This window comes from Cibotium barometz, chromosome 24 (genome assembly GCF_041138505.1).
Source record: "Cibotium barometz isolate CiBa-2024 chromosome 24, ASM4113850v1, whole genome shotgun sequence".
Classification (NCBI taxonomy): Eukaryota; Viridiplantae; Streptophyta; class Polypodiopsida; order Cyatheales; family Cibotiaceae; genus Cibotium; species Cibotium barometz.
This window is the reverse complement of record NC_141069.1, coordinates 37,514,982-37,542,474: the sequence shown is the minus strand read 5'-3', so window position 1 is coordinate 37,542,474 and position 27,493 is coordinate 37,514,982. Positions and strand designations below refer to the sequence as shown.

The 27,493-nt window shown below is 41.9% G+C and overlaps 2 long non-coding RNA genes across 2 annotated transcripts in view; one reads left to right on the top strand and one right to left on the bottom strand.

The window, feature by feature from the left end:
- LOC147625257 (uncharacterized) overlaps window positions 1-27,493 on the bottom strand; it is a 176,108-nt gene that overhangs the window by 29,003 nt on the left and 119,612 nt on the right. The gene's annotated exons all lie outside the window — the stretch shown is intronic.
- On the top strand, window positions 239-1,011 carry LOC147625258 (uncharacterized). Its single transcript, XR_015269032.1, has 3 exons — window positions 239-584; window positions 701-888; window positions 978-1,011. It is a non-coding gene; the product is annotated as an uncharacterized LOC147625258 (long non-coding RNA).

Below are 27,493 nucleotides of genomic sequence, written 5' to 3'. Positions count from 1 at the left end.
TAAAAGGGGACATAAGCTAGCACAAATTGCCAACCCCAACTATGGGAAAGAGTTTTTTTTTAAGTGATCTCGTACCAGGGCTGGGATAAAAAGGCTGGCAAATTCACTACTCCAAAGCTAATAGAGATTGCTCAAGCACATGTTTCACAAATAAAGAGTAAGATCTCTAGCTCTCTTGATGCATTACATTTTTTAAAAGTAATTAGAAATCTAATGTTTGTTTACAATGTAGGAAATGTAGGCTGCTTAACATATTGGCTCTAGTGCGAGTTTGCTTGAGGGATGCATAAATTCTTCCATCTGACAGAGCCTTCTTCATGTAGATCCAACGTCGTGTATTGGTTCCAATTGACCGAGTACATGCTAAAATTGTATGCAAAGCTGGTGGGAGGCTCACCTATAGTAGCCGGCATGCATGAAAGAGCCACAATAGACTCTGGAGTAGGTCTCAAGGATGCCCTAAAATCTTACAGGAAGTCTCATTTTGAGAAGGCATTCGTTATGCGGAAAGGACAAATGTGTGCCACCTTGGATCTTGACCAACAACCACACCTGCCATGCATAGCACAATGCCTCTTGTACAGGTATAAAGTACCAAAACCCTTTTTTTCCCGCCTTGCATGGTGGAGAAGTTGTCATGCCTCTTGTATTGGTTTCTTAGTCTTCTTTAATGTTTGTGTATTAGGTGGTGGAGAAGTAGTGTACGTGGTCGGTCTACATTCTTGAGCACCCTTCAGACACATGGGTGATGTCTAAGGTAGAGGAGACATGATTGTACCCCAAAGAGTGGATCAACAAGCTTCAGCAAGGACACATGGATACTTTGCCCATGGTGGTTAGACTACCCAAAGGGAGAGTTTCCTCCACAGGAGGAAAATCAGTTTCAAAGTATGTTCCCTTATGTACAGTATTTAATTTTTATGAATTATGAAGCATGTTTTTCAAGAATTCAAAGTTCTAATGTTGGTTAAATGCAGTGGCCAAAAAGGGCAAGAAGCCTGCCACCGAGCAAGATTTGACCCCCGAGAAGAAAAAGGGTAAGAAATCCACGCCTCCATCGTCCCAGAAAAGGTCACGAAAAGAGTGGGAAGGGGATGACTTAGATGAGGAATCTGAGGACAACCATTCCAAGGATGATGAGAATGAAGATGAGCGACCGTCCCATGCACAAGGCAAAGAGCAGGTGACCCCTTTGCATGGTTAGACCCAAGAGCAGGGATCGGAGAGTTTAAAAGATGACGAGGCGAACCTCTTGGGATCTAGTAAGAAAACTTAACATGTTTGAGCATTCATTAGATCATTTATCATCAACACTTATAACATGTATTTGGTGTTGTGTAAATGAAGATAACCGTCCCATTGTGGTGGACCCTCTACACTTAGTTTTGAGCTCCAACATTGATCACCTTCGTCTCGTGCTTTTGGGAAAGCAAAAACACAAGTACGATCTCTGAAGCATGCGATTGACTCTCTCCATTCATCATCATTATAACATTTGCACTAGTGAGATTGCTTGACGAGAGTAGCAGATGGATAGGGGGCACCATATCCTCCAGTCCTCCTAGTGCCCATGAGCCCAACATAGTCTAGTGCTTCATCATGGTGGCCACCTTGTGTTCTAATGGAGCCCCAATATTGGCATGTCATGCCACATACATCCCTTGTAGGTTCATTTGCAGTTCCCTCATGCGCATTGATCTTGCAAGGCCACTTACGGTAGAGCTCCCTACCCCATACCAGCTTCCTTCTTCCACTGGGGAGTGCGGCATCCATACTAATGTATTTCAGTAGCTTGTAATGCCCAAAATATATTGGTTTTTAGACATTATTGTTGTTCACTGATATTAGGACAATGGATTTTTTTGCTTCTTCCATGGCATTGATTTTTGAGAGGGATGTAGCAATTGGAGTGAGATATCAACAACACGAGAGAGAGAGAGAGAGAGAGAGAGAGAGAGAGAGAGAGAGAGAGAGAGAGAGAGAGAGTGTTCGATCAAGACATTAAAATAATAAGAATTGTTCTTAAAGAGTTATTCTTATGCTTAAAATAATAATTCTAGTGCTCAAAAAGTAATTTTTTTATTCCTTTGAAAGTTATAAAAACAGTAGAGATTGCCATGTTCCAATACTCTTCTTCTAGACACATCCCACACCACTCTCCCCTTATATCTTCCTATTGCAATAGATTCCTTGTGAACTCCTTGGTTATGGCTTCATCTATTAATCCCTCTAATACTACTACGTTTACAACCATCTTAAGTAAAGCTCTTCAATCTTTCAGGCAAATCAAAGAAGAGGAACACAGATCGGATGCCGTTTTAGAAGCATGGACAACAATGTCTAAAGTACATGAGCTCTACAAGAAGGTCAAAACATGCCAAGTGGTAGACCTTGCAGACAAGAACATGCTAGAGGTGAAAGCAGCTTCAGCCATTGGGATACGGAGATATTTCGGCATCATTGAAGAGGCAAAGGAGAATCCTCTTAGAGTTGAAGTTTCCACCTTCATTCGCAAGTTAGGGTAGATGGAAAAGGCGAAGATGATAGTTGAGGACCAAAATGCGTTCATATGGTGTTTTTGTAAAGAAGTACAAATGATCCTGTCATGTCGTAAGTGTTTGTCATGTAATGATGTGGCCTTGTAAGTTTTCTAGGGAATATAATGGAAGTTTAAGATCATAATATGGTGACTTTGTAAATGAGTTGCAATGGTAGTTTTGTAAATGAGTTGCAATTTGTATAGTGCTCTTGTATCCATCTACTCCTCTCCTCTACTGTCACCATGAGTCGCAATCTGCGAGAGACAGTAAAGGGAAGAAAGTGTAGAGAGAGAAACCGCTCGCCTAAACACCAAAAAGCACTCGCTCAAAAATGCTCACCAAAAAAATATACCGTGCCTGCTGACTGTTGTGCTGATATAGCTGACTTCTCTGTCAGTCAACGCTATCCCACAAAATATTTCCTTAAGCCTAGGCAAGCAAATCCAAACCCTTCAAACCATCAATGGATGATTTTTGGTGCCAACTAACCTTCAGCCAACATAGTATACTTCTTTGCTGATACTGGCTAAGTCAACACATGACTCAGAAACCACTCCCCAATCATCAGACTCATACACTCTTGTTCTCCATCCATAGGAACTCAACCAAACAACTCACTTATCATCACAAAACTTCAAATCAAAGGACAAACCATTCACCTGATATAGCTGACACATACCAAACACTGTCTTCATCAGTTATCCGCCTATAGTGTAGTTATTTCCTTGGCCCCATTCATCATACACCTATGCAGATAGTTGAGGCTCCCCTACACCTAGCTTGTGTCAATACTTTCCCAAAAAAAATAGGATAGGGTTCAGAGGGCTCTGTCTATGGTTGATTGAGGTGGATGGGCTTTGCCACCACAATCCCCTTTTGTTCTTGTCCTAGGTGTACAGGCCTTGTGGTGGTACTTTCTTGCTGTATCTATAGGGATTGTGTTGAGGGGGCTTCCTGCTGCTATTCCTCAAGCTTGTGTGAGAGGATGGACTTTCCAATTCTGGCAAAGTCCTCTTTGAGTTCTCTATTTCTCTTCTCCTCAACTCCCGTCTTTCCTTTCTTCACCTTCTTCACCCCCCCCCCTTGATGAAACACATTCATGTGTTTCACTTATTTTTCTTGCACTCTAAGCTCCTCTCTACTACAAACACCCTGTATAGTTCTATTTACAATAGCAATATGATCCAACACCTTTCATCTCCTGGATCATATTGCTATTTACAATAGCAATATGATTCAACACCTTTCATCCCCCTGGATCAAAGGGAAATATCATCATCCTCGAGAGCCATTGGCTAACTTGATCCAACCACATGAATTGAAAAATGCACACATTATTCCAACAGCATCAAGGGCTTGCACCACCTCTCAAATGGCTGCATCACACAATCATACTTTTTGTCCAGCCCCTTCCCATCTTCTTCATTCCTATTAGCTCTGAGTTCTTCATCCAACTCAAAGCTCTTCTCAACCCTTTGTATTTCCATAAAACCTGCACACACACTTTTATTCTCCACAACATCAATCCCAACTCCTTGCACTACCTAAACACTGTTATCCAAACATCCCAAATTAGTAGTGTGTCGTGTCCTATAGTCAAGATGCTTATCTTCTTCACTCCACAATCCACTGACAGCACCTAAAACCTCATCATCACTAAGACATACTTCAAAGTCCACATACATCACATAGCTAATCCACAGATTCTTCAAACAATACCAAAACACCCTTCAAGGCGTTATCTAATGAGGTATCCACATCCATACTACCATTCATATACTCAAACACATATAACTACTGATTCATGCCAACATCACCAATATCTATGTCATCATAAAAAGGCAATGCTGACAATCCGCCCCCTCACTTTATACCTCTTCTTCAAACAAACTTGCAAACTCCACATTAGCATGCTCTAATGAGATGAAATCCCTGTGATTTCTCTGGGTCACTAGGGATCACCTGTCCCACCATAGTAGACTCACTAGCCCCTGGGCATACCTCCATTGCTTTGTCAGCATCTCTTATCTCCAAGTCTGGTTTCACAGCTATACAAACTGTACTCTCCTCAACCTCACAAACACTCTATTCAAGTGCCTTTGCATCTTTTGATACATCCCTTACATAGTGATCTGCATCATGCATAGAGCTCTCAGCATGACATGCATCCAGGAAATCAAACTCAGCAGAGCAGCCGTACTCAGCCTAGTGGTGGGTGGCACACACAAGCCTGCCTTTCATCGCATCTTCCTCTCCTGGTACACACTGCAGTCTTAACAAAAGTCAATGGGTCCTTTAACTCGACTCTTGGTCCTTCAACTTCATCTTCCTCTCTTGGTACATTACAGTCTTAACAGCTTCAACAAAAGTCAATGGGTCCTTCAACTCCACTCTTTCCTTGACCCTTCCAATCAACAAAAGTCTTGGTACATTACAGTCTTAATAGCTTCAACAAAAGTCAACGGGTGCTTCAACTCCACTCTTTCCTTGACCCTTCCAATCAACCCTTCAACAAATCTATCCTTTTTCCAAAATTCAGGAGGAATCCAATTTCCTCCTAAGGTCTTCAGCATCCTCCTCCATCCAGCTTCAAACCTGTCAACATAATTTGACACCTCTTCATCTTCCTCCTAACTCAACTTGGTTAGCCTTCTCCACATGTCCTCTAGGGTCTCTACCTTTCCATACCTCCTCTTCATGGCTTCCCTCAAACCATTCTAGCTTCCTCTCTCAACATCTGAGGCCTCATACTCATACCAATCCAAGGCAACATCCTCCAATAGCAAACTCACCAGCTTCAGCTTGAAGGCATCATCCTCTCTATTGGTCTTCAAGGTTGCCATCTCAACACTCCTTAGAAACATAGACATCCTCTCCCTTCTAACCTTTGAACACTTCATACTCATATACAACCATAGGTCCTGAGTTGGTCAACAAATGGGTTCCTAAACTGCTGACTAAAGCCCTTAACAAAAGCCTTCTGGGGGCACCAACAAGATGTGTGGTGGCTGGCTGTTGGCCTCTACTACACCACCCTACAAGCACACAAGAAGAAGACACGATGGGATCAGAACTGGAGGGAGTGAAATCCTAGCTCTAAGGGCACATACCAAACCTACAATTTTCCCTAGCCCTCCTGCTAACTCAATGGGACTCCTCAACACCCTTCAAAACCCTCCCAACCGACCCTACTAACTGCTACTACTCTCCTCCCAGGTCAGCATAGACCTCCCACACCTCAGATCATCCATCTCAGAGCCTCTCTTGACTTCAACAACAACTGACATCCAACTAACCAAAACTCACCCCAACTAAGGTCTCAGACAGCTGACTGTAAATCCTTTCAGAACTGAATTAGAATGCTAATGCTAACTGTTGTCAGAAACAAGTCCTTTGGGTTCCCCTATCCTCCTCAAACATCCACTAACCATAAATACACATTCCCAGAACCTCACTGGACACCTTGTTGACCCTCTGCAGATCTTCTGCCCACTTTCCTTAATCAAATGGAAATCGACTCCAAAATGTTGACACAGACCAGGCTATCTCACCTTCCTCAATTGAAACATGAACTTCCACCATGTCCTCAGACCTTCTCCAACCCTCAGGCTACTCTAAACTGACCAACATACCCTACAAGCTCTCGGCTCTACTGGCAGTTTGCTGACTCACAGCTAATTGTCTTCTGTCAAACTAACTTTGAGACGGGTGAAACTGACCCTCTTGACTTAGCTGATCATGCTTTATAGATTACAGTTGACCCAGAACATATCTAAGACCTAAAGCCCATCTGCCGTGCTGATTGCTCATATAGCTGAATCCTCTGTCAGTCAGCACAATCCCACAAAAGCTTTCCTCAATCCTAGGCAAGCAAATCCAAATCCTTTAAACCATCAGCTGATGATTTCTGGTGGCCAACTGACCTTCAGCTGGCACAGTATACTTCTTTGTTGATATTGGTTGAGTCAGCACTAACTCAAAAAGCCACTCCCCAGTCAACAAACGGATACACTCTTCTTCTCCATCCTCAAGAATTTAACCAAACAACTCACTTATCATCACAAAACTTCAAATCAAAGGACAAACCATTCACTGTTGATATATACCAAATACGGTCTTCATCAGTTATACAAACATATCACAGTCTCAACATCCCTAAGACCTGGGCATCAACAAAAGAACAAAACACAACAAAAACACAAGGATTTCACACAGGTGAACCTCAGCTACACAACTGCAACCTCTAAATCCACTATCGTGCATGACATGCCTCTCTTACACCAAAATAGTACACAGCTGATAGAAGAGCAGCCACATTTTCGAGGATGAATTGAGCAGGGTCAAGTCTGTAACAAGGGTTCTCTCCCTCTGCTGCTCTGATCCCTCCAATCTCCCACACTGCACTATATCTTCTCTATAAACTGGAAAACTAGAGCAAGAAATCTAGCCGCCAACAAAAGTCCTGCAGGAGACCACTTGTATTTGAGAGCTCACATACACATTGGGCTAAACTCATGCTTGAGCTCTCTTGAGACTATCTCTCCCTCTTGTTCATAGAGGTGCAAGCTCTTCTCTCTCCCCATCTACACTATTGTATGAGCAATGCTCTTCTAATTCAATGCAATGAGATGATGTTTTTCTCTCTTCTCATCTCTATTCTCTAGTGTGCATGCTTCTTTGTTGATGCTTGTGGATTCTCTATTAGGCTTTGTGTGGTAGTGGATTCAAGCTTAAGCTTCTCCATAGCTTGTAGCTTATCCATGGGCAAGGCATTGATTGAGTAGTGAATGAGAATGCATGTTTATTTCAAGTTCCATTAAGCTTCAAGGTTTGTGTGCATGCTAGGGAAGTAAGTGCTTGAGAATGAAATGTGCTTTGAGCTTGTGTGTGCATTAGTTTAGCTTTCTTCTTGTATTGGATGCATGAATGAGTGGGATGATGAGTGAATGAGCTATGGCAAGATTGAGCTTGTGTGTAAAGTCTATGTCAAGGTAGTGGTGTTCATAGCATTTTCTCCATTCGTGGATAAGCTTCCGTGCACCGGTACGGGTTGAATCCTTAGCTCTGAAAGGGATGCAAATCCCATTGGATTGAGCTACACACGGATCATGCTACTCTTGCTACAAGTGTAAAGAGTCTTCCGTCTCTCCACATGCATGGACAAAACACATTGAGGTACATTACCACTTTATTAGGGAGAGAGTCTTCGCAGGGTGACATCGACTTGGCCTATGGTAGCACACATGATCAAGTCGCTCTGACATATTCACGAAGGCCTTGGGAACTGAGAAGCTCTGCAGATTTTGAGATGCTTGGAGTTCATGAGATGGAGTTGAGCTTGAGGAGGAGTGTTGAGATGTCAAGCTCAACATGAGTTGGCACTCACGAGGTGCCTGCATGACTACTCGACATTTGCATCACTGGCAGGTTTGGTAGCTGTCACCGACATATCTTCGCTAGAGATTCTATAGGTGGACTACACCGACTAGTCCACACCTACCCACTCCACTTAGCATGTGCACATTATGGACCGCTTGTATATACTCTATTATGTGTGTTAGTCACTTTTTCTTTTTTGTAGACCTCTTTTGTTGTGTAAAAGAAGAAGAAGAATTTTCAACCTCTCACCTTATGTGTTCTCTTCTAGGGTTTGTGTGAATGTGTGTGTGCTTGCAAGAGCTCAAGCTCTCTTCTCCCTTGCATCTTTTCACATTCAAGCAGCCCTCTCATTTCTAATCTTCGGTCCAAAGGATAAAATGGATTGGATCTCTCTGCAATATTAATCCCCCATGCCTTCACAAAAGAAAACCAGGACAGAAGTGAACACTTGGATGACGGCTTCGGGTGGCGAAAATAAGAGTAAAAAGCAATCAAGAATAGCTCTTCCACCCTCTTGATGGCAAAGGTCTATTGGTGGCTAGCACCGCCAGCTCGCAAGCTGCCCACTTGCTTGCAAAGTGACCTAGTGCTCCTTAATTTGCCATCAGTATTAGACAACGGTTGTAGGCTGCTCCTTAATTCACTAGTTAGCAAGCGAGGCATTTGCCATCAGGCAGAGCAGTGAGCAAGGGTCGATTTAGTGTGGAAGCGAAAAGGTGCATGGATTGTTGCGCTTAACCGTCTCAACCAAATCAAATTCCTATTAAGGTGTTAAAAACCTTCACTAATCCATCATCCTAACTGTTTAATTGAATTTGATTTTTCACACATCATAGGCCCCTATTCACTTACTAATTAAGATATGATACTGTAAAGGGGCCAATAAAGCGGTGCCCTCCAATTTAAAAGCACACTAATGTTGCATTTTCTCAAGATGTGACCCCCTTATCTAAAAGCCAAAGTTTATGTGTTTGATTACCATTGGTAAAAATTTGAATTTGAGTGATGTAACATGGTGTTCTATTACGAGTCGATGACTACCACATTTCTCCAGGCATTTTTTGGTGAGCTAAAATTTTGATTATGGCCTTCAATCCAATAACTTGAGCCTTAGCTTGTCATGGTATTTTGATTGTGTGTAGATACCATAGGCACCATGAGGATAAGAAATGACCTTCATCATAAAACATCATCCAATCAATGTATAAAATATGAGGGTCAAATTAAGTGCCCCTTTACCATAGTGGTTGTAAGAGGTAGAAAACTCATAGTTTCCAATCCATGAGAGCTATGGGAATTTCATATCACATGAATTTTTCTCTTGGGGGCGAGAGAAAATTCTTATGGGGAGGTGGAGTTTTCAATGATTCCTCTCAGCCATTACCTTCTCCACACACTTTCTCTCCCCTCTTCCCCTCCTCTCTCTCTCTCTCTCCCCTCTCTTATCTCCATCCCACCTCCTCTTCCATTTGTCCCTCTTCCTCTTCGTCCTCTTCCTCCCTCCAACCACTTCTCCTCTCCGAGACACCTTTTTTGCACCCGCCTGATCCCCTTGTCTGCAACCTTATAATGCCAAACATCGTTGCTTGCATGGTCAAATATTTGACCACTTTCCATGTAGAGAGAGAGAGAGAGAGAGAGAGAGATCTGAAACCACCCCCTAGCTGCCTTAAACCCCTGGTTAAAAAATCAAGGGCACGTGGCACAATGCACGAGGAAAACAAAAGATGCTCTTAATGGCTAATTCTATTAACTGAATAGACATATATACATATAAAAGTTAACTTGAAAAGCATAACTTAAAAAGTTGACCAGATTTGCCTAAAGCTGTTTTTGTACTCGCGAAGCAATTGTTTATGTGCAACACACTATAGATTATTTATATACAGCTTGTTTCAGGTCTAATAAGACACCAAGCCCAACATTGATCGATAAATAGATTATCCAGAAATAGCCACATGTGTAGGGTCCAATAAAGACACCAAGCTTGATGATGTGAGTCTCTGAAAATAAAGCATATTGACAAATATAGCTGAGAGATTTTTTGGTCAGTTGGTTGTGAGAGGAGGTCATCTAAAGAGTTAGAAGTGAAGATCAGATTTGTGGGAGGTCAAGTATAACCTAGGAGGACAATTAGAGGAGTCATCTGAGTCAGCTAGAGAGTGTTCATGTGTTAGTTTGAGTCAGCTAAAGGTCATAGGATATTATCTAAGTTGTAAAGTGACTTGGAGTTTTGATTTTGGTGTTCCCCACATCTGATTCCAGTATATATTCTTCTTGTGTGGCTGCTAGTGGTGATATAGAGGCCATCACCCAAGAACATCACATGTTTTGGGATAGAGTGTCTATGATATGTGTTTTGCTGGTGTTGTGGTGCTAGGATATATTGTCCCCCTACGGTGGTGTGTTGGGACAAGCTATAGAGGTAGACTGCCCCAACTCATTACTGTTTCCTCAAGGCATCGTCTTCCAAGGAGAAATCTGGGGTGTTTTCCATCATGATGGGTAAATTTAATTTTTACCAAAGTACCTCTCATCCTTGTTCATGCTCTCTTGAAAATATTACTTCTCATGAATAGATACCCTCTTTTGGGCCCTTTAGAATATGTACACATGCATATGAATTATGCACATTTGGACAAGAGATTATTGGATCCAGGGAGGGATGTGTTTCACAAGCCTCTTGTGGGCCATTTTGTATGCACATCCACACACATATGGTGGTTCATCCTTCAACTTGGGTTTTCACATGTACCAAGATTTATAGGCTTGGTAGAATTTCAACATCTTATGCTTTATTTGGTGAAAGATAGAGACTTGGTTTGGCTTACTTCCTTGGAACTCACACAATTGAGCTTGTTTTTTTAGAGGCTCATGTCAGTAAATATCCGCAACCTTCAAATACCTTGCCTTAGTACCTCACTGAACCTGTCAACACTCCCCTGCTGACTTCTTGCTGGCTTAGATCAGACCTAACTAATTTAGCTGGCACAAATCTAAATCAGATCTCTCCACTCTAATGTCCTCTGATACTTCCACACCTTCAAATACCTCATATCCCACAAACATTCAACACAACAGACTCAGAACTGACAACAAGCCAACTTTGGAACACTTTTTAGCCTAGAAATCAATCTGACTGATAGGTAGCTGACTCAAAATTGATAGCACAGCTGACTCTGGAACACTTTCAGCCCACAAATCAATCTAACTGAAATTCCTTTAGTTTTCAAACCAAACTTCAGAAGCTTCCCTCTTCAATTCAACAAGACAAGATCTACTCTTCTACAGCATCAGGTGATTTACCCAGATACACAGCTGACTCCAGCTCACTCTGCCAGACACTACTGACTCCAAATTAAAGCTATTTGACTCAGTTCTGATTTTGTACTAACAGAGACTCACTCACAATTGATTCCTCTCAAAAAATTCTATCAAAACAACATAAATATAACACTAGAGCTTAAAAATTCTATCAACACAAAAATTCTATCAACACAAATATAACACTAGAGCTTAAAAATGCATCAATCCAACTCATAGGATTCAAACTCACACTCACACCTTTTGCATATAGATGAAATTGAGACAATGTCAACAACCCTGAGACATGGAGTTCAAACAAAAAGAGAAGAAGCACCAAAAACCTGAAGGATCCTTCACAAGTATATCCCAACAACAACTCTTCAAACGTATGTCTTCATCCTCACAGTCAGGTACAAACATTAATAGAATCTGCAGCCACTTTTTGTAGGTCTCAATCTTCAAGCACAGAAAGGAATAATTGAGCAAAGCACTGGATTGATCCAACTTCTAACAGAGCTGCACTCTCGGAGATACTAGGGCACCTCAACCTCCTAAAATATCATCTCCTTGCACCCTCTGCATTAGATAGACCCCAGCCTCCTAAAATATCATCTCCTTGCACCCTCTGCATTAGATAGACCCCAGCCTCCTCACACTACTCCCATGTCTTCTTCTAAATGATCGTTTATCGCCTCCATGACCTTCGACCAACAGAAAACATAACACACAAAAAACTCTCCTAAAGCTTTCACAGAGCTTCCTCCAAATCTTGGCTTTTCTCGCCTCTTTGTCGGCTGCTTGATCCTATGCATGCACAAGCTCCTCCTTTTCTTAACTAACATGTGGCTAGGTCTATTTTTAGGTGGCCATACAAAAACCTCTTATTTCTATGGTTCTAATCATGCCCAATAGGCTTATTCTTATTTCTGAGGTTTGGGCAGGCACATGTCTTGGGCACTAGGGGCTGGACACAAAAAAAAGCTATCATTGTTTGCCTAACCCCCCCTTGGTTAGAGCATTCATGCTCAACCACATTCTGCTGGCTCACCAAGATGGTCCTCAAGTAAGAATAGATCCAAGTCCCAAGAAGTATCTACATGATCAGCGGAACATCTACATCAATAGGCAGGTTGGTATCCATGACCATTGAATCCTTCTGGATAGTCATAATTCTACACCAATACCATTCACTCTCTTGGAATGCCACTGATCATCCAAATCAGCTAAATGATAGGTACCATTCTCATATGCATGCACTACCTTGAAGGGGCCCTCCCATTTGATCTGAAATGTAGTCCAGAATGTATTATCTAGCCTATCGCCACACTACACCATAGGCACAAATTCTATGATAAATATCTCGTTTCATAATAAAGCCACATCATAGCCTAGGCACACACTCTATGACAAATTTGGCATCAATGATAGGCAGTAGAGCACATGTTGTTTTACAAAATCTTATCACATATATTATTATAAAATATCGACAAATGACATCATCAACCTAAAACATTTAAGCAAATATGTCGATACCAATGTGTGGTTTGCGGGTGATGCCTCTATACACCACTAGCAAAGCACACATGAAGAAAATAGGGTGGGACCAGAACTAGGGGACCCTTAAATCCTTGCTCCTAGGGCACTTACCAACTTGGCTGCTATCCTCGGCCCTCCAGCTGACTGCTTCTTCGGACACCAAAACACACTTCTTCACCCTCCCAACCATGTTGATTCCTCATATATACTCCCAGGCTAGCAAAGACCTCTAGAATCTCTGTTCATCCACCAAATTGACCCAGCTGACCACCACTTCCCCAGCTGACTGTCAGCTCATTAATAAAAACCCCTTCAAACCTGATTCTGAATGCTGAAACAAACTTTCCTCCAGGTTCCTCCAACATCCTCCAGCGAACAACAACAAACCTTCCTCTTCCACTCACAGGACCTTCCCTGACACCTGGCTGATCTCCCTCTCTCTCTCTCTCTCTCTCTCTCTCTCTCTCTCTCTCTCTCTCTCTCTCTCTGGTGGGTACTCTAGCCTCACCTTCACTTGGAGAGTCCTTAAAAATAGCTCGATTCTCTCTCTTCAGGGCCCATCTCCGCCCTCAATCCATCAAGAACCTGCATAGCCCATCTCCCTTGCTTCACTCTTATACAGTTTCTATTTTGATTTCATGCATGCGCTTTTATCCATGTAGTCACCACGCTACATTTCGCGATCCACCTCATTCCATCCTACGTACACACCATCCAAACTTTAGACTTCAACTTCTCCCCTTCCTCTACACATAGTTGTACAAACATACACATAAGGTCAGAATCAGGCTCCAGCAGTTGGATTTCTTCCCTCTCATCCTCTGAGGTTGACCTCCTCTGTTTCTGAAACCTCTGTAGAATTGGTCTTCTCCTCATCTTCTTCTAATTTACTACTCTCCGAAATCAACTCCCTTCCCTTAGCCATATCGTATTTGACTTGTCTTCTCACAGGCTAGTCCAGCCCCAAAATTAGATGTCCTCTCCACCAGTCTTGTCCTGCCCTTATAACAATTGACCATGGCCTCCCAAGAATTAATGAGTATGCTTCAGACTTTGTTGGCATCACATGTACATCTAATTCTACTTCCAGTCCGAAAACATTTACCTGCAACATCTTTGCAATTCCCAAACATCTAACTTTTGCACTATTTGCCATTTTGACTCTAAATTCAGATGGGGCTCCAACCCTCGGTCTTAAAGCCTCCATTGTCAACTTAGTCATTACGCATACCTATGCATCACCATCAATATATACTATGGGGACTCTATGCTTGCTCACCCAAGCATCCACATAACTAGAAATACTGGGCACTCGACCTCGGGATCGTGCACAATTTCGTCAAAAAATGGTGATTACGGCAAGAAGGAAACAAATACCACTCTTTTGTCACTTATGCCATATGATAATCCCCATAGGAAAAGATGAGGACCATGCAATTGCGGTTTGAATATCTGAAACTATAATAATGAAAGTTCAGGTTGGTGAGCCGAGTGAAAACTCTTTATCTCCCTTAACCTGCGCTATATTAAGTTGACCTCCCTTCTTCTCTTTCTTGGAGCTTCTTGTCCTGACCAACTTACTCCATGTCCTCCTAAGTTTGGGACACAATTGCAAAATCTGGGGCCAAGGTAGACTAGGTCCCTTATGTTGAAGGTCTTTCATCAATCATACTCTTCCTCATGTGGACACCTGCCGAAGGAAAATCCTACATGCCAATGCGTCTTTTGGACTTAGTCTTGTTCCTACTTCCCTTATGCTAAAGGTCTTTCATCAAAACATACTCTTCCTCTCATGAACACCCAAAGGAAAATCTTGTATGCCAATACTTCTTCTGGACTTGGTCTTCTTCCTATGTTCCTTGGGCTGATCTTCCACTTGCTTTCCTTTCTTCCTCCTAAATGGCCCTGGTTCATCCTCTATCTTTGTACCTCTAGTCCTTTTGTTGGCTAAAATGTCTACATCTTCATCCATGCCAATCAAGTTTAATTCTCCTTGTCTAGGTCCATTTACTGGGCTGCTGCCAATCTAGTTTACTTCTCCTTGTCTAGGTCTATTTACTGGTGGTTGCTACCTATTGAACCTGTGGCACCTGCCCTGATGATTTGATATCTCCTCCCCTCTCCTAGTATCTTGTCTTTCTTCCCTCCTAGGTGCCAAAGGATAAGCATCTCCTCCCATCCTTTTGGGCTAAGGGCATTGAGGAGATATATGAACCCTCTCCATACAGTTGAAGCATTGAACATTCATGTTGGGTCCACCTCTTCTTCTTCCCCTACTTCTCATATACCATCTCTATCTCCTACCCTAGGGGCATTTCTGCCTCCTAGCAACAAATTTTAGTTCAAATTCTCCATTTGCTGAGTCAGATGATTAATACCTTGCTCGAATTAGAGTAGCTTTGCCTTCTTCTGCTCTTCTCTCTCCACAGTCACAATTGGCCTTCCTTCAACTTGAACTTCTCTTTGCTTCTAGGCCATCCTCTAAAGCTTCCACTCCTTCTCTCTAGCAATTATCAAGGCTTTTTCAAAGGTTCCAGGCCTCTTCAGCTCCACTTTCTCCCTTAGATCTATATGAAGGGATTGGATAAACATATCCTTCTTAAGAAGAATAGGCGGGTGCTCTATTCAAGGAAGTGTCCCATCTTCCCCATAAATCTTCAAAACGATCCACAAATTTGTCAAAGATATTAGATAAGTTATGCTTTAAATTCTGAATTTCCTACCATAGAGCATCCTGGGATTCACTTTGTTTATAATGTTGCACCAAAGATCCTTTGATATCTTTATATGTCTGCCCCTGAGTTAGTTGAGATCCCCATGTCTGCAACCATCTCTTAGCATCTCCCTCCAACAACATAGACAACAATGTCAACTTATTCTCATATCTATCCTTCCCAAAGGTAAAGGCTGCCAATTCCATCCCTACCAAAAACTCCTCTGGATCTTCTCCAGAGTATGTCCATGGAACATTGGATATGTCATCATGGGAGCCATATGCTCTATTGAAAACTTTCAGACCTCCTACAAATGGACTGAAGGGTGCTTCAAAGCCCTCCTCAGTGGGGGGGCACCAAAACAATGATGTGTCGGGAGACTTACCTCTGTAGCCCATCCGAACACACCACTGTGAGGAGGGAACAACCACCAGCACCACAACACCAGCACAAATGCCAAATGAAAACACCAGTCCACTCAGCTAATGTCTCCTAATCCTCTGGTGACATAAGTGGATACTTGAGCACTCTTCAACCTCTTCAAACTATCCTAACTGACTATTTTGATGGTCCTCCAGGTCAGCTCTAGCCTCTGACAACTCTGATCCTCCAACTATGAGCCTCAACTGACATCCAGCTAACCTGAAACCTCCCTAGCTAACACACATCTGACTTTGAACCGATCCGGAAGGCTGATGCTGACCCTAGTCCAAAACAAATCCTCTAGGCTCTCTTATTGTCCTCCAAGGGGAAGTAATCTTACATGGATGGTGGTCTAAGATTCCATATCAAGGGAAGGTGTTCTTATGGTGCATGCTAGTTGGAAGTCTACCATTGGGGGACCAGTTGTTGCGAAAGCGGGGGATTACTTCTGGTAATTGTGTGTTTTGTACTACATGCTTGCCAAACATATGTAAAAGTTGGTATTCCAACTCACATAGGTCGTATAAAAGGGCTACTATTGTGGCAAGTCTCTTCCTTGTGGTCAACTAATTTGGTGGAGAATGACACCGCTATATATTGGATGAGGGTACTTTGAGCTACACCTATGGTTCAGAGTAATTAGTGAGAGAAAGCTAGTTCCCTACACTGTAAGAGTAGAGCATGTTGCACAATAGGTGAAAATTCAAGCTTCGGACAATCAAACTCCAACAGATATTGTAGAGATAGAAATATAAGACAAGATTGAGAATACCTTATCTTATGACAAAACTGGTCGAAAATTCACCTACATAATGACAAGCTTGTCCAAGAAGGTGATGGCACCTCTAGAAAACACTAGATGTGCAAAGCAACTATTTCCCTCCTCAATAATTTACCCTTCTAGAGTAACATTGATTCACCCTCAAAATCTATGGGCAAGATTCCCTTCTAGAGTAACATTGATTCACCCTCAAAATCTATGGGCAAGATTCCCTTGCCCAATTCCATAGTGGAGTCTAGTGCAAAGGAAATCAAAGCATTTTGATGCCAATCATGACTCAGATCCATACCCAAGATCCACGTTTTGCTTATGGTCATGACCATTTGCACCACCTGTTTTAGTAGATCTGTGTATTCTTGTGGTTATTTGAACAACTTCCACACACACCAATTTTCCTATGAGCTTTAATGTCCCATTCTCCTACACCTCGTATCGAATTTATTCTGGGTTTCCCATTCCAAACCCCACTATTGAGAATGTAACGTGTCGAGCTCATCTACCCATCTTTGTTTATTGATTAAGAAGACGGCTTAAGAATGAAACCATAACATCATGTGATTTTCTTAACATATTCTTTACTTTTTTTTAAATGACATATAGTGAAATGCAAAAAAATAAAAAAAAGATAAGAGAAATAAGGACTGGAAAATGTTTAATTCAACCAGCCAAAGTAATGAGGTTTCAACCATAGAACCGAACAAATAGTGGTAGACCAAAGAAGTTATCTAATGAATATGCAATGTGTAATCAACCCAATGTCAACTTCAAAGTTCTTGAGCTAAGTGCGACAATATATCATTAGGTGGTAGTGATATTGATGAAGCATTAATAGATAATCATCATGATTTTATCACTAAAGAATCCTCCTCACTAGTGATATACTCTGTGCACTCTGGGATTGGTTGACCTTTGCTAATCAGTAGACCCTTGTACATACTAGGTTGCCAGTTGCCTAGCATCTGGTTGCATGCAGGATCACTCTGGACTTGATGTGAAGAGTAGGCCCCCCAAATTTGAGCCAAAGACCAAAAGATGGTATCTTAACGGTAAGCACCCTATCTACACATTTGTGGCCTTCATTGAGAACCCCCTGGGTACTAGACCAGTGGTCAAGGTATGGAATAGTAGATATGTATTGGAAAAGCTACCTCCCAAAGGCTACACCACTGAAGTTATGAAAAACAAGCCTAGTCCTTAATGTTCTTTGCTGTGACTTAGAGGCTAACTAGTATTCATTTGGTAGCTTGGCGATCAACCTGCACTGTGCAATATTGCCTTGCTCACGACATATGGGATAAGCCTACAGAGCAGGTGACTTCCAATACCAAAGAGCACCCCACCACTATGGTTGTGAACACTAGAGACATTCTATTGATATGTCAAGCTCAACATGAGTTGACACTCACAAGGCGCTTGCATGACCGTTCAACACTAGCACTAACATATCTTCGCTAGAGACCCTATAGCTAGACTACATCCACTAGTCCACACCTACCCACTCCACTTAGCGTGTTCACATTATGAACCACTTGTATTTACTCTATTATGTGTGTTAGTCACTTTATCTTCTTTGTAGACCTCTTTTGTTATGTGAAGAAGAAGAAGAATTTTTAGCCTCTCACCTTATGTGTTCTCTTCTAGGATTTGTGTGAGTGTGTGTGTGCTTGCAAGAGCTCAAGCTCTCTTCTTCCCTACATCTCTTCATGGTATCAGATCTTGGTTCATGATAAGGGCTGAGTGGCAAGCAAGAGAATCACAGGAAGCGGTACGAGGGTAAGAGCTTCATCTACTCTTTCCCCTTTGTGTTGACTACTACACCCTTGTCGGGAGGAGCTCTTCGGGAGGCATCGAAAAACAAACTCCAATTGAGGAGCTTTTTTCACAGGAGAAGAGCTACAGAGCAACTATAAAGTTTGCTGGACAAAATTTTGCGAGCTAAAAACGAGTTTCAGGTGCTCCTGGACCTTCATTTTGCAGTTCGCAGGCATTCGTGGAGGCACTGTGGGTAAGTTTTTATTCTTTGCAAAACTCTGTTTTGGAAACTGCAGGAAGAGAGATTGGTTGTGTAGACGCTGTGTGTACTGCAAAGAGGTATTAAAGTTACCATTGGATGTATGTATGCAAATTGAGGTCACTAGTTGTGACAGTTTGGGTGCACTATAGTACCGCTTTGCAAAGAATACAACAATTTGTGTAGGTCGAACAAGAGTGCTGTTTTTGGTAACTTTGTGTTGCAGACAAGATGTTGAATGATGGAATAAATCATATTGTTGTAGAGAAGCTTGACAAGAATAACTTCCATGCTTGGAGGTTTAGATTGACAAATTTCCTGATGGGAAAAGGTTACTGGGACTAAATTGAAGGTGAACATGAGGAGGCACTAGAGATACTGGAGATTAATCCAATAGCTGCAGATGTAAAAGAATTCAAGGATTGGAATCAAAGAGCAAGGAAAATCATGTATTGTCTTTCTCTATTAGTATACAAGACACCATGATTGGGCATATATAGGATGCCAAGTCACCTAAGGAGGCATAGGACACCTTGGTGAAGCTGTATGAAACCAACACCAAGGCACGAAAGATTTAGTTGAAGAATGAGGTTCATACTATGGAGAAGAAAAATATGTCTATGAATGATTATGCCTTGAAGATCAAGGGCATTGTGGAATCCCTTGCATCAATTAGTGTTTCTGTTGATGATGATGATAAGGTGGACGTGTGTCTACGTGGTCTTGGGCCACAAAACAAGGCTTTCAAGACGTCTATTTAGATCAACAGTCTTCAAATTTGGTGTCAATGCTGATCATTGAAGAGAAGAATCTGGGTGAAGATCAACAACAGTCTGCACAAAACAAAAACAATTCAGAGCAGTAGACCTTCTACACAAGTACATGTAGAGGATGAGGTAGAGGTCGCGGATGTGGCCAAGGTGGTGGCTAAATAGGTAATCAGAATTATGGTTAGCAGTAGAGCAACAGTCCCAGAAGAGACAGGAGGAGTCAATGAGGTCGTGGTAATTGGCAAAGGCAGCATAATGATACACACGAGGCTATTTTTATTGTGGTAAGCCTGGACATGTGTAGGGCAGATTGCTATAAGAAGCAGAGTGACATGCGAAATGAAAAAGTGTAACAAAACAACTGTGCATCCTCTAGCAGAAATAATGAGGATAATGAGAGGTTGTTTGTTATGCAACATATAGTTAATGCTGTGTCTAGAAATGATGTAACAACATGTAAGGATGATGTATGGTATGTTGACTCAGGTGCTTCGAACCCCATGACAAGTCATGGTGAGTGGTTTAAGGAAATGAAGAGTCTTGAAAGACCAGGTTTTGTTAAAACAAGGATCACACTACTCATCCGATTGCCCATGTTGGAGATGTGCCATTGTCTATGCAGGATGGTAAGGTGAAGTACCTTGGAGATGTACTTCATATTCCGAACATTACAAAGAATCTGATTTTAGTTGGCCAGATGATTAAGTAGGGTTTGCAGGTCTGGTTTTTAATCTCGATGGCTATTATATATAAGACTTTAAAGATAAGTACAAGTTGGTTACAAAAGGCAACAAAGTAGGCAGAATGTTTACATTGAATATAAATATGCCTGAAATGAGTGTTGCAATGTTTGCAAATGGTTCAGGAGTTGTTGCAGATATAGACATTTGGCATAAGAGAATTGGGCATGTAAATGTGCAAAGAATGAAGTCTATGCAGAGACTGAAGAAATTAATACATGGCTACCTAAGTTTAAGGTTGAAGGTATGCAGAAAGTCTGTGAAGCATGTCAATTTGGAAAGAAAACAAAGCATGTATTTCCATATGATAGAAATGTGAGCAGGAATGTACTAGATATTTTGCATTCAAATGTATGGGGTCCTACAAAGACTATGTCTATGGGTGGTTGCTAGGTACTTTGTAACATTCATTGATGACCACACGAGGAAAGTGTGGGTGAATTTCATGAAGGAAAAGAGTGAAGTGTTCACGCATTTTCAGAATTTCAGAGTGATGGGGGGCTGAAAAATAGACAAGAAAACATGTGCAGTGCCTAAGGTCAGATAGAGGGGGAGAATATTTCTTTAATGAGTTCTCTGAATTCTTGTGAAAGAATGGCATTCAGAGATAATTTACATGTAGATACACTCCACAACAAAATGGAGTCGCTGAGAGAAAAACATGCACATTGCAGAGATAGCACGAGCATTGATGGCAGAGAAGAATATGCCACATAGCTATTAGGCTGAGGCTGTGTCTACAATAGTTTATATCATGAATAGGACTCCTACTGTAGCCATACATGATATAATGCCAGAGGAGAAGTTTACTGGCAAGAAACCTGATTTGTCTCACTTGAAAGTTTTTGGATATTGCATATGTGCATGTGCCAAATGAGTTGCATACTAAGCTGGATCCAAAGGCTAAAAAATGTGTATTTATTGGGTATTTCCTTGAGCCAAAGGGATATAGATGCTATAATCCTACTGCATGTGAATTGAGGGTGAGCAGGGATGTTGTATTCGATGAGATGAGTAGCTGGTATGCTACTAAAAACGATATTGTTGGGGCTGATGTAAGTGGAAATGTGGTTGCACAGAATGCAAGTCAGCAATCATAGTCACTCATCCAGTGGTTCTATTGATAGACCATGGAGTGGTAGGCTACATCATAATACTAGTCCTAGAAATGTAGTTGGTACATCACATAAAGGTAAAGAGAAAGTGGTTGAGCCCCTTGGTATGCCTAATATTTCTGTAGGGCATTCTCTTGTGTTGATGGAGAGTCTAGTGGCTTGGAGATGAGCCTTGATGTGAGGAGCTTGGGATTCCATCAATGAGGACACTTGTTGTGAAGAAGGCTATGGAAGCCTGAATGCAAAGTTATGAAAATCTAGAAGAGTCAAAAACCCTATGTAGAGGTTGACTTATGATGGTTATGCGGCACATCATTATGCTTATATGGCAAAAGTTGTGGAGGTTGTAGAACCCACATGTTTTGATGAGGTTATGTGGAGATGTGTGTTGGGAGAAAGCTATGGATGAGGAGATGGATGAATTGTATGGAAATGAGACTTGGGATTTGGTGCCATTGCCTGAAGGCAAGAAAGCTATTGGGTGGCTGTAAATGGGATTTGGTGCCATTGCTTGAAGGCAAGAAAGCTATTGGTTGTAAATGGGTGTATAAGAAGAAACATAACAGTGATGGTAGCATAATCAGGTACAAGGCTAGATTGGTAGCCAAAGGATATGCACGAACACATGGGATTGATTATGAGAAGACATTTGCTCCGGTTGCAAAGATGGAAAAACTGTGAGAGTTGTGATTGTGGTGGCTACAGCTAAAGGTTGGTTTTTACATCAAATGGATGTAAAAAATGTGTTCTTGCATGGTGACTTGCAAGAAGAAGTGTATATGGATTAGCCACCTCATTTTGAGGATACAGGTCACCCAGAGTATGTATGTAAGCTTCGTAAGGGTTTGTATGAGAGCTGAAGCAAGCTCCACGAGCATGGCATGACAAGATTGTTGAGTATCTTGTCACTATTGGTTTCCATATGGCAGATGCAAATCACTCTTTGTATGTGCGTAGTAAGAGTGATAAGGGCATTGTGATCCATCACCATCTATGTAGATGATCTTATTGTTGGGGGTGACAACTTGGATGAGATTAAGCATGTGAAAAGTCTTCTCCAAAAGGAAGTTTGAGATAAAGGATTTGGGAGACTTGTGCTACTTTTTGGGAATTGACGTCATTCGTACACTTATGGTATTTGGCTGTCATAGAGATAATATGTATTAGACATGTTGTCCAAGTATGGGATGGCTGATTCTAAGTCAATCTTAGTGCCATTAGATCAAAATGGCAAGCTTAGTGCGGATGCAGGTTATGTGTTGGAGGATCCCACTATGTACAAGAAGATTGTGGGGAGTTTAATCTATGTCATGATCAGGAGGCCAGATTTGAGTTATAATGTTTGGTTAGAGAGTCAGTTTATGCAGGTTTTGTGCTGCAAACCACATCTTCACATTGTGCGATGCACACTGGTATTTGAGGGCTACTATTGATTATGCATTGTTTTATGCAACAGGTGTACTATTAGAGCTATATGGGTACACAGATGCAGATTGGGCAGGTAGCATCTCAGACGACAAATCTACCAGTGGATCTATGTTTTCATTGGGGAGTGGTGCTGTGACATGGAGTAGCAAGAAGCAGCCCACAGTTACCTTATCGAGTACTACAGAGGAGCTGTATGTAAGCTACTTTGTTGATTTGGGGTTGCATGTGGAAAGAAAGGTTGTCATATATTGTGACAATATTAACAGTATACATTTGGCCAGGAACCCACTTTTCCATGCTGTTGCGTGATGAGTGGTGATCAATGCAAGGATGCAACACAAGATGGAAGCAGGAAAACAAGAGACTTGACATTCTTATTTAGGGCTCTTGTAGAGAGTTCCAAGTTGTGGGTGAGTGTGGGAGTGGGCTTGAGAATAATCCCACATGGGAAGTTTTGGGAGTTTTAGGAGTTTTAGTATAAATAGTGGCTCATTTGAGCGCTCACATACACATCGGGCTAAACTCATGCTTGAGCTCTCTTAAGACTAGCTCTCACTCTTGTTCATAGAGGTGCAAGCTCTTCTCTCTCCCCATCTACACTATTGTATGAGCAATGCTCTTCTAATTCAATGCAATGAGATGATGTTTTTCTCTCTTCTCATCTCTATTCTCTAGTGTGCATGCTTCTTTGTTGATGCTTGTGGATTCTCTATTAGGCTTTGTGTGGTAGTGGATTCAAGCTTAAGCTTCTCCATAGCTTGTAGCTTATCCATGGGCAAGGCATTGCTTGAGTAGTGAATGAGAATGCATGTTTATTTCAAGTTCCATTAAGCTTCAAGGTTTGTGTGCATGCTAGGGAAGTAAGTGCTTGAGAATGAAATGTGCTTTGAGCTTGTGTGTGCATTAGCTTAGCTTTCTTCTTGTATTGGATGCATGAATGAGTGGGATGATGAGTGAATGAGCTATGGCAAGATTGAGCTTGTGTGTAAAGTCTATGTGAAGGTAGTGGTGTTCATAACATTTTCTCCATTCGTGGATAAGCTTCCGTGCACCGATACGGGTTGAATCCTTAGCTCCGAAAGGGATGCAAATCCCATTGGATTGAGCTTCACACAGATCATGCTACTCTTGCTACAAGTGTAAAGAGTCTTCCGTCTCTCCATTGGCGCCGCTACCAGGGAAAAGACTCAAAACCGGTTGAGAAGCTTGCATTACTACCACTAATCCTTTTTGTTTATTGCAATGCTTTCATTCATGCTTATGCCTTCCATGGTTGCTTTCATTGTTGTGTTCATGTTTTGTTCATAGATTAGAGTTAGAAAAATTAGTTTTAAAGTGCTTTTTATTTGCTATTTTGTATTAAGAGAAGCATAGGATTAGTGTAAAGTTAGTGTAGCATAGATTAGTGAAAGAATAGACATTAGTTAGTACTCAGCAGAGGAGGCCGAAGGCGAAAGCGAAGCTACTGGAAGGTGACTGTAGAGAAGGCGAGGAGCCGCATGAGTCGGAGGTGATAAGGTGTCGCAGGGGAGAGGGAAGCGGATAACATCCAAGGCCCGGCCCCCGGCGAAGGTCCCTGAAGCTGGCCACCACTGAAGGCAGCAGAGAAGGCGAGGAGCCACATGAGTTGGAGGTGATAAGGTGTCACAGGGGAGAGGGCAGCGGATAACATCCAAGGCCCGGCCCCCGGCGAAGGTCCCTGAACCGGCTGCACACCTGGCCCGCTGAAGGCAGCAGAGAGAGCAGGGGTGTGGAAGCGAAGGGCTGGCAGGCCATGTGGAAGCGAAGGGCCGCCTAGCCGCTGAACGCAGCAGAGGAGAGCGGTCGGTGGCGCAGCAGAGGAGGCGAAGAGAAGGGCCGGCAGCTGTTGGAGGAGAAGGCGTCAGTAGAGAGGGCGAAGGCGATAAGGTGGCCGTACAATTCGCAGGCGAGGATTAGGTTGACGATTCGCAGGCAAGGATAAGGTTAGTATTTTATTTTTTATTTTTTATTTTTTTAGGCGCGTTAATTTTTAATTTTTCAAAATCTGCATACCAATTTTCATGTTTTTTTTAAAAAAAAATAAATAATAAAAAGTAAAAAAATAATAAATAAAAATAAAAATAATTTAAAAAAATCTATAAATTATGTGTTTTATTTTGAGTCCACATTTTTTGCATATTCTGCATTTTTTTAAATTTTTTTAATTTTTTGCATAATTAGTGTAATCTGCATAATTAGTATTTTTAGCATAATTTGTATTTTTATGTAAGTATTTAAAAAATAATAAATAAATAAAATAAAAAAATAAAATATGTATTTACTCACATATTCATGTTAGTTGTATTTAGTGGTTAGGTAGGGTTAAAATATATATATATATATATATAATTAAAAAATAATAATAAAAAATTTCAAAAACTGGACATTGCTACGAGCTAAAAATAGCATATGAATCTACGCTCGGGAATAATACTAGGGGGATGTAACACTAGTGCACCATCTAGGGTAACCACTCAAGGGAGCGGCACTCAATCGGTTGTTGGCAACTTGGAGAGCATTCTCAAGACATCTTCGAAGTCTCAAACAGAGAGCCTCTCAAGAACCGAGAGTGATATTTCAATGGACATAAATGAGTCATTTGGCATGAATAGACCATCCACACCCATTGGTATGGCAAATTCTGCTAATCCATTTAAAATCCTAGATGGGGAGTTGATTGACAACATGAGACTCCATTTCTTGTATACAAACGCGCATGGCAGTGAGATCTACAAAGATCCAATGAGCCGGTTTGTTGTTAAAATTGCAGACATTCATTCTGCGTTTGAACCAACACCATGGGTAAACTACCAAGACGATATGTACATGGGTAGAAATGGAGTACGCTACGAGGTCACCAAAAATCCTGAACAAGTGGATGCTTTGGGTGTACTTCAACCTAGCGCACAAGCAAAGCAGAAGAAGGAGCTTCCATCGGACCCAAATGTGCCAGGAACATCACGCAGACCTGGTACGCCCATTTCTTTACTTGAAGAATTGTTTTCTGACCGGAATTGGGAGGATAGAGAAAGAACGGGAAAAGAAAAAGAGACCAAGAAAAACCCATGGGACATAGTAAAAGAAATTCCAGTAAAATCTATCAGGACGACCCAATTAAAGAGGTGTATAGGGATGTGGTAGAAACCTACTATGCAACCACTAAGCACCCGAGCTTAGAGCTTCCAATCACGCATTTAATAACTGTAGAGCATCTAGAAGGTTTCACTAAGCGTGTTCATGATAGATGGGGGAACGACTTTAGAACCCTTGAATGGCCAGAGGTTAGGAAAATGACATGGAAAGGAAGGCCCCTTTTCACTGAGGTGTCTACCTTAGACACGGCACGTCCAGATGAATCTGCCTTTCGAGGAGAAACACTAGCACCACCATGGGCTAGAACCCCAAGTGTGGCTCGCGACCAGCACCTTCCATGCGAACAACTGCTAAAGGACCAGTCTTTCCAACGATTGATCCTACGAGGAGACCCGGGGCTATTAGAGAATCTAGTGGAGAAGAAAGACCACGAGCAAGTGGATATGTACCTCCAAGAGAACCCCATAGACCAAGTGAACTGACATTTGAAGAGCCTAGATTTAGAGGCCGAGACTCATATAGGAGACATGACGATGAATATTCTAGAAAAGTGAGACCATCTACACTGCAAAAGCTTGTCAAGAAGTATGACAGATCCGGTGACCCATATGACCATATAGCAGCTTTTAAGCAAGCTATACATGCGGAGCAAGTCACGGATACGCATACGCAAATCGAAGGATTTGGCTTGACGCTAGAGAGTAAGTCTTTATCATGGTTTTAGACTTTAGAGCCTGAGGCAAAGCGGTCTTTCGATGGGCTGGAAAAGAGCTTTATAGCTGCGTTCTCAAAAATGGAAATTAATCACAATGCGGTAGCTCAAATCTATGCTTTTAAGCAAAAAGATCAAGAATCTGTGCGAGATTGCATAAATAGGCTAAAGCAATACATCAATCGATGCCCTGACGATGAGAAGCCAAGCCAAGGAAGATTAATTTCTATCTTCCTGGAAGGCTTACAAAACAAGACGCTTCACGCTCACTTGTACGCAAAGAAGCATGTCATCTTCAATGAGTGTTGCATGGATGCCATGGATTACAATGACAACTTTGACATGACTGGCATGGGAAACCAAGATAGTCATCCAGATGATAAACGTAGCTCTGGGAAGGGCTCTGACTCTAGTGTGCCATTAGTTAATCCAGATCAGATTACCGAGATAGTATTGAAAAAGATGGGGCAATACTACAGACCTTCCTACTACCGACCCCAACCATCACACATGCATACTGTACCTACAGGCCCCTACGTCTGTGGAGGATGTGGAGGTAGCCATAAAACCGAGCAGTGCGTGCCCAACCTTCTCACCATTGGTTGGCAATCAACCAACAAAGAAGTGGTGCCAGCTTTGTAAATGGAACTACACACATGTGACTTCGGATTGCAATCACATTGCAAGGATACAAAGGGAACAAGCAGCCAACTCTAGACAGCAAGTTGTGAACCATGAGAGAACCTTAGTTGCTCAAGAGCAAGCACGGCCGGTGCTAGGAGCTCAACCTCCTCCACCTAGCACATCTTCCTTTAGATATGTGGAATATGAGAATCCTGAATTAGGTATGGAGATGGTTAGCTCTCAACCATACTACATCGAAATGGAGCATCCTCTTGTCGAACCCTACTTTGAGAACCCCAC